General features: G+C 29.7%; 1 protein-coding gene across 3 annotated transcripts in view; it reads right to left on the reverse strand.

Annotated features, from left to right (window-relative positions):
* LOC100169170 (L-xylulose reductase) overlaps positions 1 to 19256 on the reverse strand; it is a 44048-nt gene that overhangs the window by 23170 nt on the left and 1622 nt on the right. The window contains exons 1-2 of one of the 3 annotated variants that reach the window (XM_016804532.2): positions 9540 to 9909; positions 9339 to 9463 (exon numbers count right to left, since the gene is read on the reverse strand). The exons of 1 other annotated variant lie outside the window; for it this stretch is intronic. The gene's annotated coding sequence lies outside the window, so the exon portion shown is untranslated. Of the gene's footprint in view, positions 1 to 9338; positions 9467 to 9539; positions 9910 to 19256 lie in introns of those variants that run through there. One more of the 3 variants, XM_016804531.2, reaches the window with a different exon arrangement.

Raw genomic sequence — 19256 nt, forward strand, 5'->3', positions numbered from 1 at the left:
CTCGTTTGATGATTAACAGTAAGTAGCAAGTTCAATATCAGTAGTTAACATAAAATATAATTTATATACATTTAAATATTTAATGTATGGTGTGGTAAGAATATTGTCATTTAATTATTGAAAGATGGATACAAAAATTATGAATTTGAACTATGATACTTTGGTATGAAGCCATAATTAAACAACGTGTCCATAAAAATCTGATTTATAAATTACCTATTGATAGGTACACAAATCTTTTATATTCCGTCAAATTATTCAATAATTTATTTAGGTGTTTTTATAAACACGATCAATATACGAAATTATGAAATATTATGAATAACAAAAATAATTGATTGTACATTAATGGCATAGGATAACTTCCTAGTATCTGCATATCAGATGAGAATTTTTGAAATACATAATATTATTATGTGTACAGAAAAAATATGAAAGAGAAACCGTTTTACAGAAAAAAAACCTGTATTAGTATGAAAATACAACATCCAGTTTTATTTCTTTTGGTTTTGTCAACAACATGGTTCAATTGATTTGAATATAACACGGTTTTTTTATAGGCTACCTGTTAACATTGAAATAAAAATGTATACAATTTTTTTTATTATTATTATTTTGATATAATTAAAAAAAAAAATAAAATTGTGATACCTAAGTCTGAACTTTGAATTGAACAAAAATATTTTACTCACCAAAAACGTATAAATAAAAAACTTAGATTATAAGTAATTTATTTGTATTTCAAACAATAAAAGTTAAAAAATAATCTGAACAAATACATAACTAAATTATTAAAAAATGTTTTTTTCCGGTTATTTTTTTAAATTTAAAACCAAGATGATATTTCAAAAGGCCTTGTATATTATGTTTAAAGGCATTTTGTCATATTTAATGGTCAAATAGTTTTTTTAGTGTTTAAATTATTTATGCTTTTGGTTTTTTTTTAATAACTAAACTATTTTCTCGCTGTTAACAAATTACGGAAGCGTAAATAATATCAGTACAACTGATAATAATTCACTAAAACAGTTTTTGTCGTTGAACATAAATATAATTTTTTACGGTACATTTTGGATATTGTCCCAAAAATTATTGCTCTATTCGAAACACAACAAACCCATTATCTGAGCTCTTGTAATTATCTTGTCATAACGGAAAGGACGGTGCTTTTGCATTAACTCCGAAAAGGCTATAGGAAATGGACGAGTAGGAAATGAACCAGAGTTTATCAAAATATGAACGCATGATGTCCAGTTGCTGAATATATTATAACATGTTTTATGTAGGTATATGAATATGACACGACACTGGGTACCTATATGTAATATATAATATAGGTATATATATTTACTACAAATTCTAATGCACATTATGTTCCATTATTCTAGACTCTAGTGCTCAATATGCACTTTCAATTTTCAACTAATAGTTCATATTATCATAATAATATATAGATGATTTGCAGTGAATATTTTCAGTGAAAAGTGGTCGACTGTTTTATATTTAAAATCAAGATTATATTTATATTTATATTATTCTGTATTCTATTATATTGAATTTTTTATCAATATGATCATATTATCAGAATTACAAAACATATTAATTGTATTATATTATATAATATATGATTTATATGTATCTACATTATATTATGTACTATGTATAAAGAAAAATATAAAAACAATAACAATTGTGCAAAATGAGACTGTACAAAAATGTCCAAGATAAGTTTATAAGGTTAATATCATTTTTTCATTTAATAATAGGATAAATGGTTTAAATGTATCAATTCTAACTTAATAGATTTTCCAGTGTTCACATATATTAAATAATAAATACAAAACTAGTTTTTAAGTTTCGTTTCAAAACTATCAATGAATACCTAATTGTATATTATTTCCTCAATTTTCTACCTGGTGCTATATTTTATACTAACATAATGGAGTTGGAGTATATACTTTGGCTATTTGATCACTAAATATACGGGTAATTCAAAATGTTCTTATAAAGAACCCAATATGACAAAATTGTTTTATTTAAAGATAATAAAGCTGTAGCTTTTTAATTTGAATGCTTTGAAATTCAAAAAAACACAACTAAAATGTCTTAAAAAAAATATACTGCTTAAGATATTGTTATCTAAAAAAAATAATGTGGGTTTTCAGCCTTATTCAGAAATCGTTTTATACTTTTGAAATCTGTCAAACGCACGATGCTTTAAACCTTTTCTATGTGAATTCAAATGACAATGTTTACTTTAGAAGAGTTAAGCTCATTTGCAATTAAATAATAGTTTATACCATCGAATTTTTTTAAATCAAATTGTTTATACAAGAAGATCATACATTTATTAACATGACATGCAACGAAAAAATACCAGTAACAACACAAATTTCGTATTTACTCGATAATATTATCATAAGTGAAATATTAAGGTAGGTTTAATATTAGGTATATTATTAGTTCGAAGAACTTCAATACAGTGCTCAAAATAATACGGAAATTGGGGATGGAGTGGCGGAGCGGACTAAGACGTCGGTGGCGGGCGGCATTTTTCTTCGGGCAAGTAACGGTGTCCGGAGAGAAGTGCCGCCATCCCCCACCCGGCATGGTAGATACCTACATGTGCCTACTAAAAAATCTGCCAAATTAACAAATACACGCGTTTAACCTACAGTACTTTCCCCACAGTTAAAAACCATCCGATGGCCTAAGTTGCCGCGGGTTAATTGATAATTAAAAAAAAAAAAAATATGGAAATTCTACAATAGATATATTATGAGTGGAAATATAATATATACACACTTCACACATATAATATATACCTAGTATATTACCGTTTTATAGTATATGATTATAAAAGCATAACGACGTACTATATGCATATGAGTATACATCGTATACGAATGTTAATTACTGTTGGTCACAATTTATTGATTTTCATTGACTCCACGGTAAATTTTATTCTCTATGTTTGTGTAATTTATATCGCAATGATATAACTATTATTCAAATTTACTATTAATTTAGAAGTCAAAATACGACAACTAAAGTGGCTTTGTACGATGAGATACCATATTATCTTCGTTAATAGTTGATAAAAACGCAAATTAAAATGATAATATCGTGAAAGGAATTAAAATTTGCATTCAAATGCTCATTGTTCGTAAGTACTGTAATACTTCAAAATATAACTTATGGACATTGTGAAATATTGTGGTGCCACTTTGGAATTAACACTGTTGTATAGGAACGCCGACGAGGGCCCTCGTTTCTTCCTTGTTGAGTGTGCTCTCCCTTATATCAAGTCGTTTGAAATATTATGCAAAAATATGCACTGCAGAAAGTATGCGTGTGTAGCCTTTGAAATTCAGTGCAACATATATGTATAGTGTATACCGCTAGAAAAAAAAAACATGCAAATCCTCAAGAATTCTCATTTCATCTAATACACCGTGCACAATTACATTTCACTGAGAATCCATCTGTTAATAAACTTTTTCTCATTCGATGAGAGATTGATTTTTGTGGCGTCAAGATTATGATCTTGGCACTGAATAAACTTAGGTAGGCAGATGCGGTTTGAGTATACTATTTTTGGTGCACTGCACCACCAATATTAGGTGGGTGGGTGGGTGGTCTTGGTTGAGTATGTGCTTACCGCAACGTTTAATTTTAATGTTTAATAAAGTAATGAAGTACCTAATCATTGAAATTTAATAAATGATAATCGTAGCTGAAACTGTTGAAAGCGTATTTATAATTTCTATGATGAAAAGGGGTGGGTGGGTGTCTAAATATTGTCTTGCACCACCAAGTATAATATATTCAAACCGCCTCTGTAGGTAGGTATTTACATTTTTCACCTTTTTATAATAAACAAGCAGATACAATACGTATTACCCTATATTATATTAGGTAGGTACCTAATATATTATTATTATTGTCTATTGATAACTCACTTGATTACAATAAAATCATGGCGTGGTTGGGTTGAATACGACACTATGACTTTTATAAAATACATTTATTAATATATACCTATATAATAACATACAAATCGAGCAAGATGTTCTAAGATAATTTTAATTATATATTAATGAATTAACCAAATCAAAATAATTGTTCCGAAGATTTCTCAACACGAAATCTATAGTCGTTTATATCTGTCGTCTCCATATAAATATATTTTTGTTTGCATACGATTAGGTAGCATAACACTGCATAGCTTAAATCGAGTTTTCGTTATCCTTATACTGTGTTGTATTATTAGATTTGCACAAATCAAAATAAATCCATAATATATCATTATACATGTATAGTATATATATAGTATATACCGACCATAGAGACCAATGTGTAAAGATGGTTTATACATTTTTTTTAAACAGAAATACGGGTAAAAATATATTTTTAAAGTTGACATAATAAATAAAATAACGTTCATTCACACACTTTGGTTCGGCGTAAAAAGTTGTTTCATATACTATTGTGACACGCGTTTTATATGGCTAGCATCAGTCTGCCCTGCTAACCTATTATACTCGCTTGTAGTTGTAGCGTTATAGTAGAATATCCTTCAACTCGAAAATAAAGCGTTTTGTTTTTTGTTTTGTCGTGAAAAATTTGTGCCACAACCACCGGAAGGTATTGATTTTTTTTTTTGATTTTTTTTTTACACAGCGTACAGCTGTATAACTTATATATATATATATAAGTATATACAAACACGCACACACACGGAGAGAGTATTCAAACTTTTTTTCGCATTACATACCGCCGACATTTGTGGTTGTTAAACGCGAAAACGAGAAACTGTACTCTCCCTTGTCGGAAAGTTAAAGAGTTGTAAAGTGTTCGTTGGTTAGGGATCAGTGCACATTTGCATAGGGCTTATAATACAGGACCACGCCTATTGAACGCACGGAGTTATTTTCCCATTCAAAACTTTCGAGTGTGCTGGATATGAAACGGCTCCTAAGTTGAAAAATTGAAAGAGGTAAATTAATATTTTGAAGATTTATTTATACATTATGTTGATAATCAACATTATAATGTATTTTATAATATGCCAAACTGATTTATCCCGGTATAACGTAAAGTCTTAATTACAAAGAGATTTTTTTTTTTTTTATTAAATTACCATAATTGATTATATTATATTCCTGTGCCTCATACGACCCAAACCCATCGAGCCTTTTTTCACGTGTTCTTAACTATCCTAATTGCGTTCGATTAGACTCCCTTCCCATCACCGTTGTCAGACGTGTATTTCATGACTGGAATTACTAATATGAGATAAGTTTTTGTATAATATAGTCTTCTCCAAAATATGTTTTATTATTATTTTTACATATCGTACATATACTTTACCTATCGATGACGTGATAACATTTCTGTTTATACGTAATTAACATTAACATGACCATTTAATCTGGAGGACCATCATTCGAATTTTAATTGTATAGATATATCAAAACTGAAGAAAAAATATTCCAATGGAAATAATACATTTTCATATTATGGCAACAAAAATAACTATCTTCGTCGTCAAACGTTTTAAATACCTAATATCTATGTTATAAATACATTAATTTAAGGTACGCGTATAGTGAACCCATATTCTGAACTGAACTATATATACCTATCCAAAAGTACGTTAATGTTAGTATTGAACACGTACGGGAAACACGCTATACCGATTTCAAGTAGGTACTATCTTTGTACTATATATTTTAAAATGTTAACTAAAATGATTATCGATTTTTTTTTCACATTTTCCCCAATTTTGTAACACGTTCTGTATTCTGCGGCGGTGCGTACATGTCAAGGATTCAGGGTACCGGATCAAGTTTTACGAGCGTTTTGTACTGAATTTCTACACGAGACCGGTCCCTAAGCTCATTGTGTAAGCGTTCCGCATACATTATGTGAAGAAAAAACGGTAGGTAGCGAAATAACAAAAAAAAAAAATTCACTGACTTGCCTGTCACCGCGAAGCTTATATTGTGTACTATACATGATAATATACGTCGTGGTATCGTATTTTTCACTATTATAATTTATAATAATATAATGTAATAACACGGAAACTCATTGTGAATCTGCAGCGCGGTCAGTCCGTTGCACAGTTTTGTCTGCCTTATTCATCGTGGGCTATAAAAATTATTGCTCGCTGCGGGCCTAGTTCACGCGAACGTGCGGCTCTCCGGGGTCTCGTTATGCGCGGAAATATACGTGTACGGATATAATATTATATATATACCTAGGCAGTGGTTGAAAGTGGCGGCGGCTGCGGGTGTTTTCGTCGGTGTCGGCCGCAGGGGTGTGGAAATGGAAACGATCGAAACTCGGGTGGCACGACACGCGGGGTGTGATAAAACCTCTAGGATATTTTCCCGTGTAAAACAATGAACCTTGTCCTTGTCAACTGGCGGAAAACAGGATATTCGGTGTATGTGTGTGCATATATATATACTCTCGCAGACGGATGGACAAATAGACTGAAAGAAAAAGGAAAGCGAGAAACAGAATGTCCTTGTGCAAACGATAGAGAAAGATAGTTAGAGTGTGAGATAGAGTTGGAGGGGGAGAGAGAGAGAAATTGAACGACTGAACGTGGTGGGAAATTCCTTTGGGTAATTTAATATCCTTTGGTAAGTTTGGACCTTTTGTAGACAATTCTCCGCTTCGGGCCCGTACTACCGCTACCGTCACCTCACCGCCACCGTCGTCTACCCAAAGGCCCTTCCCACTCACCAAACATTACCAAAATGCACCATTCAACTACCCGACCACCGCAATTGGCTTTATGCGGCTACAACGCTACATAGGTATATAATACATATATATATGTATTATGTATATACTAGACATAGGCACTTTGTGTGCAGTTGCTATTCATAATACCATTTTTTTTTTATCCCAATATTAGTTGCATATTTATCTCGTGAACAAATTAATTTCACCAACGGTATGTAGTGTACCAGAAAGTCAAATTCTAAGAAACTCAATTCATGTACTTTTGTAATCTTGTCACTCACTAAAGCTTATGACGGGGTATAACGTCGAGACGGTGAAAAACTAATTTAACTCTTATTATATTAACTCATTACTGTAAAACGTTATTACATTCATTTTTTTTTTGGTAATTCGACAGGTTAATTAATTCTTTGTATAATCACCTAAACTGTACAATTTAAAATACTATATAACTCGATTATTTATTTCCATAAATTCATCCTAAAATGTTTATAAAAAAATGTTTGTAATTTGTTTAATTGAATAATATTTAGATAGTATCTGTGCCAGATTAAGACATTTTGGACCTCAGTGCAATAATTGCACTTTCCTGAAATTGTCGACCCTATGCCCCTATAGCTTGATATTTTTTCCATTATCTATATGGTCGATAATACCTCATATCTAAATTCTCATACACTTTATTATGAGGCATAAGAATAATTATTAAATAGTAGAATAATATTAATATGTATTTACTATATAAACTAATACACAATACCTACACAATATTAAATATAATTTTAAATAAACCCTGTTTTTATTTCAAAATATTATGCGCCTTTTAGATATTGTGCACCGTGGCAAATGCTCCCCTGAATCCCCTATGTGGGCTGAAGACATTTTTTTTTAGAATCAACAAATCTAATAAGTCGTAAATTATAAATGCTTCTCATATACAATTTTATAATAGGCTTCTATTTTGGGCTTATTTGTGATCAAACAAACAAATATGTGAAATACTTTCAAAAAAATTAGGTACCAACTCAAAAAAATATCAATCTTAATACAAAACGTACTTTGTGTACTTTGATTGATCAATTAGGTATAAAAATATAAATGTCTCAAATTAAGAACTGCAATGTAAGTACAAAACAATATACTTAACTATTAATGACTGAAATAACAATTTAAATATTTAACTCAAGTATTTTGTCAACACTTTAATAATACCTTTGCTGAAATAATTAAATAATAGAAAACATTTCATAATTTTGTATTGAAGGTTAAAATATTTGTTTCAAATTAAATTTGACAAATGATTTAAAAGGAAACTTAATATTATTTAAGACTTAATGTATTACACCTTTTTTGTATTTGTATCTACAAAATAATAATATATTCTGTACTTCATAAAATAATTCAAATTAATTAATTTAGAACTTTAAACTAATTTAATTCATTTTTCATTTTATTTAAAATTCATAAAATAACCTGCAGTGAACATTACAATTTATATGTACTTTACAAATCATGTGCATTAATATTATAATCATTAAATTAATGTTTATTTAATTATTATTAAATAGCCTTAGGTACACTCATAACAGATAAATATGAATATTATGAGTATTGAGTAACATTCAAAAAATATACCAACAATTTAAATATTGATATAGCTTTTATTATTACTATTCTACATTGATATTTATATTACACTCAACTATATGGATTAACAGACACCACTATAATAAATTTTATTCTATAAGCATAATTTCCTACTCGTGAATCATGATTCATATAATTTTGTTTTATTAATTTAAATTGATACGTATAATCATATTGTAGTGTTGTAGACATGTTGGTACAATCATACATATATTTATAGAAATGTCATAAAATAAAAAGTTTAAACTAAAACTTAAAAAAAATATCAGAAATTGTATTTCAATATACGATATTAAAATTTAAAAGGAACGGAATTGATGATTTTTAGTTTTTGTTTTTGTTATATGTTTTCATTTCAACGTATTGATGAATTTATAAAAGTAAACTTGGTATCGAATTTCATACATTTTTGATATTATCCCTTAACTTCCTAAAAGGGATATTAGAAAAAAGTAATTTTTTATTACTTATAAACTTTTTTAAATAAATTAAAATAAAAAATTCAGTAAGTACATGAAAAATATAATTGGAATAAAAATTTTATTTATACCAATGTGATATTGAACAATAAATATAAAAAGGCAGGGTTAAATTTCGTGATTCTGTAACGTGATTCATGTGCTTTTTTTTTGTTACAGAATTAAAGAGTATGTAAAAAACATCCTAATATTGTAATCAATAATAGAATACTATTAATTAATATACTATTTTATTTAGTTTTTATAATAACTATATGGAAAATATAATATAATCCAAACAAAAAAATATTTTGAACCATATAGAGCTAGGGTATTTAATATATTATCTGTATCATAATTAACGTATCGTGTCTTTAATCAAAAATAGAAAGTAACGTTTTTGTAAAACGTAAAAAAAAATAGAGAATAATAAAAATAAAAATATTAAATTATGTTGATAAAAACACTTACCGAATATATAAAAGATGTACGGTGATCAGTTGATGAGAAGTTTTGAGAGTACAGCACAATATTTTTCTGGTACGAGAAATATAAATATGTTGCTTTATCTGCTACTACACGTAAGAAGCTAGTAACTACTGAAATGGCATGCAAGTAATGTTTTAAAAATAATTTTTTTTCTGGACAACAATAATACAATATTATAATTACCAATATCCGTCCAATCGCGTTAGTTATCAATGTTATCATAATGTAAATCGAATTTGTGCGGATCCACTGTGACTTTTGAACAAGTGTGTGTGCATTGAATGCACACAAATGTATAAGTAATATACTATTAATATATAGGTATTCGGTAATTAATGGTTTTAATTTCTATAATGTGCTCATTGTTTTCATTTTATTGTCAAACAACACAAAACGGTCGGTCTGAATAAAGTCCAACAATGCGATTGTAAAATATTGTGGGGCTGGTTGGTATGGTTTCTAAAATTGGTTTCCCTCCTAGGATATACTAATGATCATCACTCCAGAGTCCTACATTCCTGATAAATATTCGTACCAATATCTACTTAACAACCTACCGATAATCGCATGTAAATTCGTCTCAGATTATACGGTGTGTTATATGTACTAGTATAATAACAGCTGTTATTGTTTCGTTTATCGTCGTCGAGCGATTATAAAATAAAAATAAAGGTTAACCGCATACCCATTATCATAATTATTTATAAATACAATACGACGACGGCGACTTGTACTTGTATAAATGTTTAATTAACGCAGGTGGCTTAACGCGAGAGTATAAAGTATTTTGTACAGAACAAAGTTTTCACGAGATGCTGCGAAATCGTTTAATCTGCCGTCGACGACGGTCTCATTTTATATGTACATTGAACACGCACAACAAGTGCGTTTTATTTTTTAAGTTTAATACGCAGGCACGTACCTATATTGTACCGCAAGAATCAAGATTCGTTAAAAATAAATCCGAATGAGTTAAATAAAAAAATCCCGTAAAGTGTCGTCAGCTTCTCCTTTAGGTGCTGTAAGCCTCTCATTTGTCTTAGTACTTATTCTTGAATAAGTTGCTAATTTCATATCATAATGTAAATGTAAGAAGAAAAACTGGGAAAGTCGCTCTGCTGTATAGTAGTCAATAGTCATCTATTGTATACTTAGTTTTTGAGTTTATTTAGTACTGTACCTATATCTATATGTCGCTGTAATTAATTTCAATGATAAATCATTGAATATGGAGAAAAATAATACACGGTTTTTACAAATATCGTCAACATTTGAAATCCAAACAATTATAAAAAATGTATTCAGTTTATACAGTAATTTTTTTTTTTTTTTTTGATGTGTACCCTCACAAAAAAATATTGGCTCTAGTAATTTTGGGCAAACGAACAAATACGCGTTACATTAACAAAAAATAGTTCTGTCAAATAATTTCCATGACAACGATACAATAAACAAACAATACTTATCACATTTACAAGATTCCTGTTTTTTGGTATTTTACGATTACTTTGTGATTATTCATGTATTCTTCTTGTAAACTGTGAAATTTCTACGTATGACCGAGGATTTTTTTTACTGTAAAATATGTCTTCGAACAAAAAGAAATTATTTTGTTTCCAATTCATAGGACCGTTGAATGAAAATGTTCTAACTTTTTTTGATTATGCATTTATACGTAGTCATATCCTTATTCCATTTGGAATCAGAAATAATTTCAGTGTTGAGGTAACTTAACGTATGTATCAAGATTAATAAGAGTATAATATATTATCAGACAGGGCCAAAGGAAAAATCATTATTTTTCATCCATCGCTGTATATAAATATTAATAACAATTCGTTTTAAAAGCTTTTAACGCGATTGTTTTAAAGTAGAAAATATTAACTCTTAAAAAGCGTTGCGTGTTGTAATAGACGACTTTTTTTCTTCTTTTTTTCCGCGCTATGGGTCAAAAATATCGTTGAAATTTACAACAAAAAAGGACCATATAATAAAAACTCAACTATTTTAGAACAAAGTAGGCAATATTTGTCGTTGCGTTTTCCATTAGTAAATTATACCATATCGATATAATGTTTAGTTAAGAAAAAATCTCGATTATTCGTTGAAATTTTCTCTGTCACACTGTGGTAATTTCTACCTATATTTTCCCGGGAGGATAATTTCTAAAAGTGAATGTTTTTATTATTTTTTATTGCGAAACTAAAGAGAAAGCCATGTGATTTGTCGATCTATGTTTCAATTTACTAAGAGTATTATTATTTATTAGCATAAATCATGATGCACCGACAAAAGTTTTGTATTCATTTAATATGGAATAATTCGAGCATATTGTTTAATGTTCCGAGTAAAAAGAGGGATATGTTGGTTTAACAACGATGTTTTTCTTCTATCTGCCACACTATTTTATGGGCTGTGGAAAAATGTCATGCACATCTATCAGTTGGAAAACAACTGTTTTTATGTGGTACCTAAATGTTTCAATAATGTCTGCATTTTTCAAACCAAAACCTGATTTTAGTAGACGGCTTTTATATTTTACATAGGTATAACAATGGTTTGTTCAGCGAAACAGATAACAGTTTATCTACATTCTACATTTTTACATACTATCTGCGAAAAAACAATTTTTTGAAATATTACTTAACTAACATAAATTTACTTAAATTGTTCGTAATTTCAATCACAGTCCGTTTTATTTGTAGACACTAGATAGTTTAGCTGCAGTTTAGCTGCCATGGCATTGCTTATCGTGAACACTATACTCACTAAATTCATAAGAAATTCATTACTAAAATAAACCGAAATCCGTTCAAATTTGGTATTCTAAACTCCTAGACCAAAGCAAGCAACTTGAGATCCAAGAATTAAATGTTGTCTTCTTTAAACCACGCTGGTATTGGTACTTGGTAGGATCCTATGACGTTTTCGTTAAATCCGGTTAAATGTTAGTATTTACTATGTCTACCGTCTTATATGTATATAGGACATAAATATCTATTTTATATCACGCGTGGTTCGCTGTGGCTCACAATTTACGTCATGTATTCGTATGGGGTAGGAAAACCACTTAGATATTATAACAATGTTTTATTCATATTTTTTTGTCACTATATTATAAAATAGTAGGTCTCTGTATAACTAATTTTAACCAATTAAAAATATTTTATTATCACACGGAAAATAAATGGGAACTCAACAAATTATTTTACGATTAGTAGGTAAGGCACATTAATTTATTCATCTCAACCCCAAAGCAAATTTTTACTATTGTAACTTCGAATATTTATTTCCTTAATGCTTCGACTAGTTTTCATAAACTTTACATTTTAGCATGAGAGTAAGGTCATAACTGCATTATGTAAATTTTTATCGGTAATAAGTGCCGTTTACAATAATTATATTTAATAGGTAACATTCATATTAATGTATAAATGGTAACTATTAATTATTTAATTAAAATATTTTGTAAAAACCAAGATATTATTCAATAAATTAAATTTATAAAGAATTCAATGTTGCATATTATTTTTATGATAGGTATCCATAATATTATTTAAATTCCACCTTATAATACATGCATAAAGTTAATTTTATAAGATCATTATTCATTAGGTATACAGCAGTCATAACTATAGAACTTATAGTTATTACAAAATTGCATCATATTGTCTATTGTCTAATTGTTGAACAGTTTTTGGTACCGATGATCAATTTTTAATGGCATTTCTTTGTTCGGCATACGTAAATACTTTATTAAAGTTTATAATTTAATTAGTTATAAGTTATAACTTTTAAGGATTAAAAATTTATATAAATAATATTAAATTATGTACCTATATAAGAAAAATAAATTCTACCCTTAATCAATTAGCCAAATTACATTACTTTAAATGTCATACTAATTTAAATTCTCATAGTAATCCGCTAACTAAACAATTATCCTCCCTCTCACTTCTGGTAATGTACATAGATGACTAAAAAGACATTGGTCTAGAGATGGCCTATTAAGATAAAAAAAAAACAAACAGACAATAACACTTAAAAGACATTGCTGAGTGTCTGCCCACAAATGTTAATATTTATTTGTTCTGTAATAACTTATGTTATATCTTATCAAACTTATTTATTATACCCTGTACACCTGTATAGATTGTAAATTAAATCATAACTTTTAAATAAAAATAATAATAAACTGAATACCTTCACACATTTTTAAAATATTTTTTTTTTGTACTCTCAATTTATTTTTTGTTCATTCTGATGAACTGTATTTAGTTTTAATTTAATTAATATCTTTATATAATAACCTATTATTATTATTATTTAATATTACTTGAACTCAATCCATCCGTGAACTACCTTCTACTTTTTGTGAGGGCTTACAACTTTTTTTAATATTCTTACATACATTCTTAACATATTTAATTTTGTTGCAATAAATAGTATGATAAATGATTAGATATTAACCTCACACGTCCAGTTTGAACCGTTCATTTTTGGTGCCGATATGATGTAGACGCATTTACAGTCTCTTTTGACTCGCGGAATTTGCACCCTATCCGATTACACCACTGTCGGCTACAATAATATAACGCCGATGCAGTCGCAGAGCTAGTGTACAGAGTGAATCAGAATGAACTGAACAATTTTACATTGAACTTACATTTTAACATGTAATAGACCATAGCGATACGGCCTGTATATATATGTACTATGATGAACGAATAATATGAAGCGATGACAAAATAATGTACAATAAAACGTCATATTCAATACTTATTTATTTATTTATTTATTATTATTTTTTTTTGAGCTTGAGCCCGGTCATTATTTGTTGGTTTTTTTTTGTTTGTTGGTTGTTAGTAGGAGAAGAACCGTTGAAAACATGTTTTTGTATGCGTGACAAGGATTCGTTGCTGAAAAATCTCGGGTGGTCACCCATCCGGGAGCTAGCAACGCCGGCCGTTACGTACACTCAGTGCGTTTCTGCAGTTGAGTGTATGCACTGCGCCACACCAAGTCACATTCCTATTTATAAATAATTATTATTTGTCATAATATAATATACCTACTAAAGGTTACATGCTAGTACACTACTACCCGACTACATCGTAATAATATTATTATGTAAATACAATGAATTAATAAATACAATATATTGTACGGCCTTAAACTAGTTAAGATTGAACTTACGGAACAGCCAGAGTTGCCAATGTCTTTTGATACGCCTATGACATAATTATTTTTGACGGTTAAGCACCCATAAGTTTTAACAAAAAATGCTCTTACTATTAATTTACTTACAACATTAATATTGTCATAGGCAAAACCAACTTTCAGCACCTTTGGACAGCACCGTTTCTAAATACGGAGAGAATAATATACAAAATATACCGTTGTCTCTTATTAATCTGACAGATATTAGACCAGAGGGGCGAGACCGTGAGGCGACCAGAGGCGCGAGACCGAAAAACGTACCCTTCCCTTTTCGGCCAATTCACTTTTCGACCAAATTTAAAAAAGGTCGATTCCCTTTTCGACCAAAATTGTACCCTTCCCTTTTCGGCCGATTCACTTTTCGACCAAATTTAAAAAATACGTCGATTCCCTTTTCGACCAAAATCGTACCCTCCTCTTTTCGGCCGATTCACTTTTCGACCAAAACAAAAAGTTTTGTAATATGATATGTAAAATAAATAAAATAATTGGTATATAATTTCTGTAAAATTATAGCAAAATTATTTAAAGTATAAGTTGCGTAAAATTTTGTAAAATAAAATATAAAACAAATTTTAAATATAAGAATACCTATATATTATTAACATTAGTTTTGTGTTAATATGTCACACTGTGTATAATATTTTATAAAAAGAATGACATAATATACAATTGTTGTCAATAATTATTAAGTATAATAGTAATGTGTATAATATAATATTAAGACATTAATAAGTGATAATAAGTATATAGTTGTTGTTATATAATAGCAAATATTATTGATAATAATTACTATTATATACTTTAGAGTTTAGGTTATACTTACAGAAAATTATTAAAAGTATAAGTTGTATAAAATGTGTAAAATATATAAATAAATATTTATAATATTATAATAATTTAAAGTTTTTGTCAATAATCATTAAGTACAATAGTAATATGTATAATATATATAAAATAATAAACTGATAAGTATATTATAATTTTAAAAATTATTTAAAGTATAAGTTTTATAAAATGTTGTAAAATAAAATATAAAAAAATTTTAAAATATAATAGAATACCTATTATTATTATTAATCAGTGTTGGGTAAGTTACTTTTAAAAAGTAATTAAGTTACTTTACTCGTTACTCAAATAAAATTGTAATTAAATTACTTTACTTTTCAAATAAAAAAGCAACTCATTACTTTGTTGTTACAAAAATAAATTTTTTTTTAAATTTCTAAAAAGAATAACATATTAAAATATTTTGGTATGTTATCATCATTTGGTATGTTTTTACATATCATATTACAAAACTTTTTGTTTTGGTCGAAAAGTGAATCGGCCGAAAAGGGAAGTGTACGATTTTGGTCGAAAAGTGAATCGGCCGAAAAGGGAAGGGTACAATTTTGGTCGAAAAGGGAATCGATCTTTTTTAAATTTGGTCGAAAAGTGAATCGGCCGAAAAGGGAAGGGTACCTACGTTTTTGGTCGTAAACGGCTATGCCCGACCAGAGTACTGCCGGGTAAACGAAAATGTCGGACTAATGAATTTTTAATTTTCTAACATTTTTATTTTTAAACTAACATTGAGAACAAAAATAATATTAAGTAAATGTGTAGATCACAGTGTATTCACTGTTTATATTATGGTATAGACTAAATAAGTGGAACTCATATTATATAGGTTAATAGGTAGTCAATAAGTGAGTATACTTTAACATACCTACAATAGTCTCTCTATTAGGTGTAATTTAGATTATTTTTAACAATAGGTCACACTAACATTTCATAAACCCATAAATTATGCACTCGCTGTATCATCATGTAATGATCCGATAAATTTCGAATGACGGTCGTAGGATGGCTAAATATAATATAAGTCTATAGTTATTACTTATTATCCTCTGTAAATAAAATATATGGGTGACTGATGTGCGTCTTACCTTGTCGCGCCGTTTCGGGTACGGTGTAATCCTTGCAAATCCGCCGTCTATTTGATCATATTAAAGTACATTATAAGACTTCTTATATCGCCGAAAGTGTCGGCGTTCGCAAATAATCACGCACAACACTCGCTTCGCCGGAATTTCGTCACGACGCCGTTACAATATCACTAAACATTACTATAATTAGATAGGCACACTTGCTGGCGGTGAAAAACCACTTGTGATCGAGAATCGGACTGCGACGAGAAAACCTCGGGGTTTTCAGACAATGGTCCGCGGACGATAGGTACACGTGCGTGCGGTCATCGGACTCGTTTACCGGCGACACATCGACACCGAATGCGGGCTGGCGTCTCACGTCTCACGTAAAATATTGCGGTCACCTGGTAGTTCATTATTTTATTATTATACCTACAATATTACGACCCATCGGCGGAGGCCTCGTCAGAATTTTACCATTATTAAACAAGGTCACCATGGTTTGGTGCAGCTTCGCATCAATGACGTTTTTAAGGAATTTCACAACTCATCGTGTCATGTCGTGTACTCGTGTGGTGTAAAATGCCTTTTTTCTGGGAAAAAAATCGTGAAAAATGAAAAACGTCATACGCGACACGGCAGCGATAGTGGGGGAATAGCGACTCATACTCAGTCATGATAACATGAACAGTGATTTTTGAGTGATTGGGTGAATCACTGGCATTATACTTAGTAAGTGGTATACCTCTATAATGTTAGCATAGTATATTCCGTATACCACAGACTACAGAGAGCAAAATCCAATAAAGGCGGGTTTCCACTATACACGAAAAATGTTCAGCTATGTCCAACCACACGGTAACGTGGTTAATCGTGTGGTAACTTAACTTTTGAGACGCATTCACAGCTTTGTCGTGTGTCGTGTCGTGCGAGGGCTTGGTTATTATATGGTTACGACTGGTAACCAATATGGTTTAAAAGTTGATCAGTAACTGATTTGACATGACTGACAACTGTTGTCAATTATTCTTGGTATACTCGGTTGCAACTTGGTTATTACATGATACCAAAAAATTAATATCCAATCACAATACAATTTGATCGACATGATACGACACACGAGGCAGTTGTGAATCTGGCTTAAGGCGGGTTTCCACTATACACGTACGCGTGTACGTTCATACAAATCATTTGCTGCGATAGGCTGGTAAGGTTAAGTTACCACCCGCGATTTACCACGATACCGTGTTGTTGGACATAGCTGAAAATCTTTCGTGTACACGGCAAACGTGTGTAGTGGGAACCCGCCTTTATACATATTATGTTAAACCCACAGATATATAATACTAGATAGCTAACTTGTCTACATTAGGATAATCGATGTTGAAGTCAGCGACCATATGCGTGTGGGTCAATGTTTACATAATTATCATATCAATACTGTATGATAACATGATATTATTCGCACAGAATAAAATTTTTTTTTTTAAATATTAAAAAAATAAAAAAAATATATATTTCTATTGCAATGGTTTTTAATGACAACACATAATATTATCCTTATTCAATATTCCATCGTCAGATATAAAAGTATTTTGACCATCAGATTGTTATCTTGCTTATTGATAAGATAATTATGTAAACATTGACCTACACGCATATGGCGGATAACTTCAATGTTCGATGTCTTGTTAGGTATCTAGTATTTTATATCTGTGGTTAAACCAGACAACAGTTACCAATTACCATTTAGTCCATCAACACCTTAGATCATATACAATATGATCTAAGATCAACACAAACACTTGAATCACTTCATCACTTTAAAAGCTTACCATACATTTTAAAAAGGACTCTTTTCTGGAAATTATGGTTCACGCGTTATCGCGGCGGTGTAGTGTGAAATCGAATTTAGATTTTATAATTTATTAACTTTTCACCTGAAAGTTGTCCAGCCGAAAGCTTCTGTAATCACGATCGAAACAATTTATGGAGAGAGCTGAGATTACTGAATTTATTAGTATATATTACTCGATAGTTAGGATTGATCCAACTGTTTATTAAACGTAGGTATGTAAGTATCATTGTCTACGAACCTCTCCGTAATATCTGTTAAAATTATCTCCAACGTAAAAATAACGAGAAAAGCGTTTTCCGAGTATAGAAACATATAAAAAGAACGTAAATCTTCTAAATATAATCTAAAAGAGCGTCCCATGAAGCACCGAAGCACACGGCAATGCGCACTAGTGACGCACGATAAAAATCCATATCAATAATATTGTACGATTCTATGATAGAAGTTCTAATAAATATTGAGTATAATATTTTATTGGTTTTATTAAAACTTCTGACCTTTATAGTTTTACAATTTAGTACTTTACCTATTACAATAAATAAATAATATTATTAATTTAATTAATTTACAATAATAGGGTCAACCATAGTTTTATTTATCTGAATCTGCATCACTGATCATTTACTTGGTCGTACCACCCTACCCCGAAAACCATGCATGTTCAATCTATGGTATAAGGTCTATGGTATAATGCCGTATTCGACCAACGCATACCGTAGGTAATATTATTTTAAAATATTATATTATACCTAATATATCATGAAATATTATGTTAATATAATTTATTAGTTACACTGATACTTATTAGTTACACTGTTAATCAGCTACACTGCACACTTTCATTTTTGTAAAATAATGTCATTACAGACTCGGGTTACCGTTCGCACGGTTTAAGATATACCTAAAACC

Source organism: Acyrthosiphon pisum, chromosome A1 (genome assembly GCF_005508785.2).
Source record: "Acyrthosiphon pisum isolate AL4f chromosome A1, pea_aphid_22Mar2018_4r6ur, whole genome shotgun sequence".
Classification (NCBI taxonomy): Eukaryota; Metazoa; Arthropoda; class Insecta; order Hemiptera; family Aphididae; genus Acyrthosiphon; species Acyrthosiphon pisum.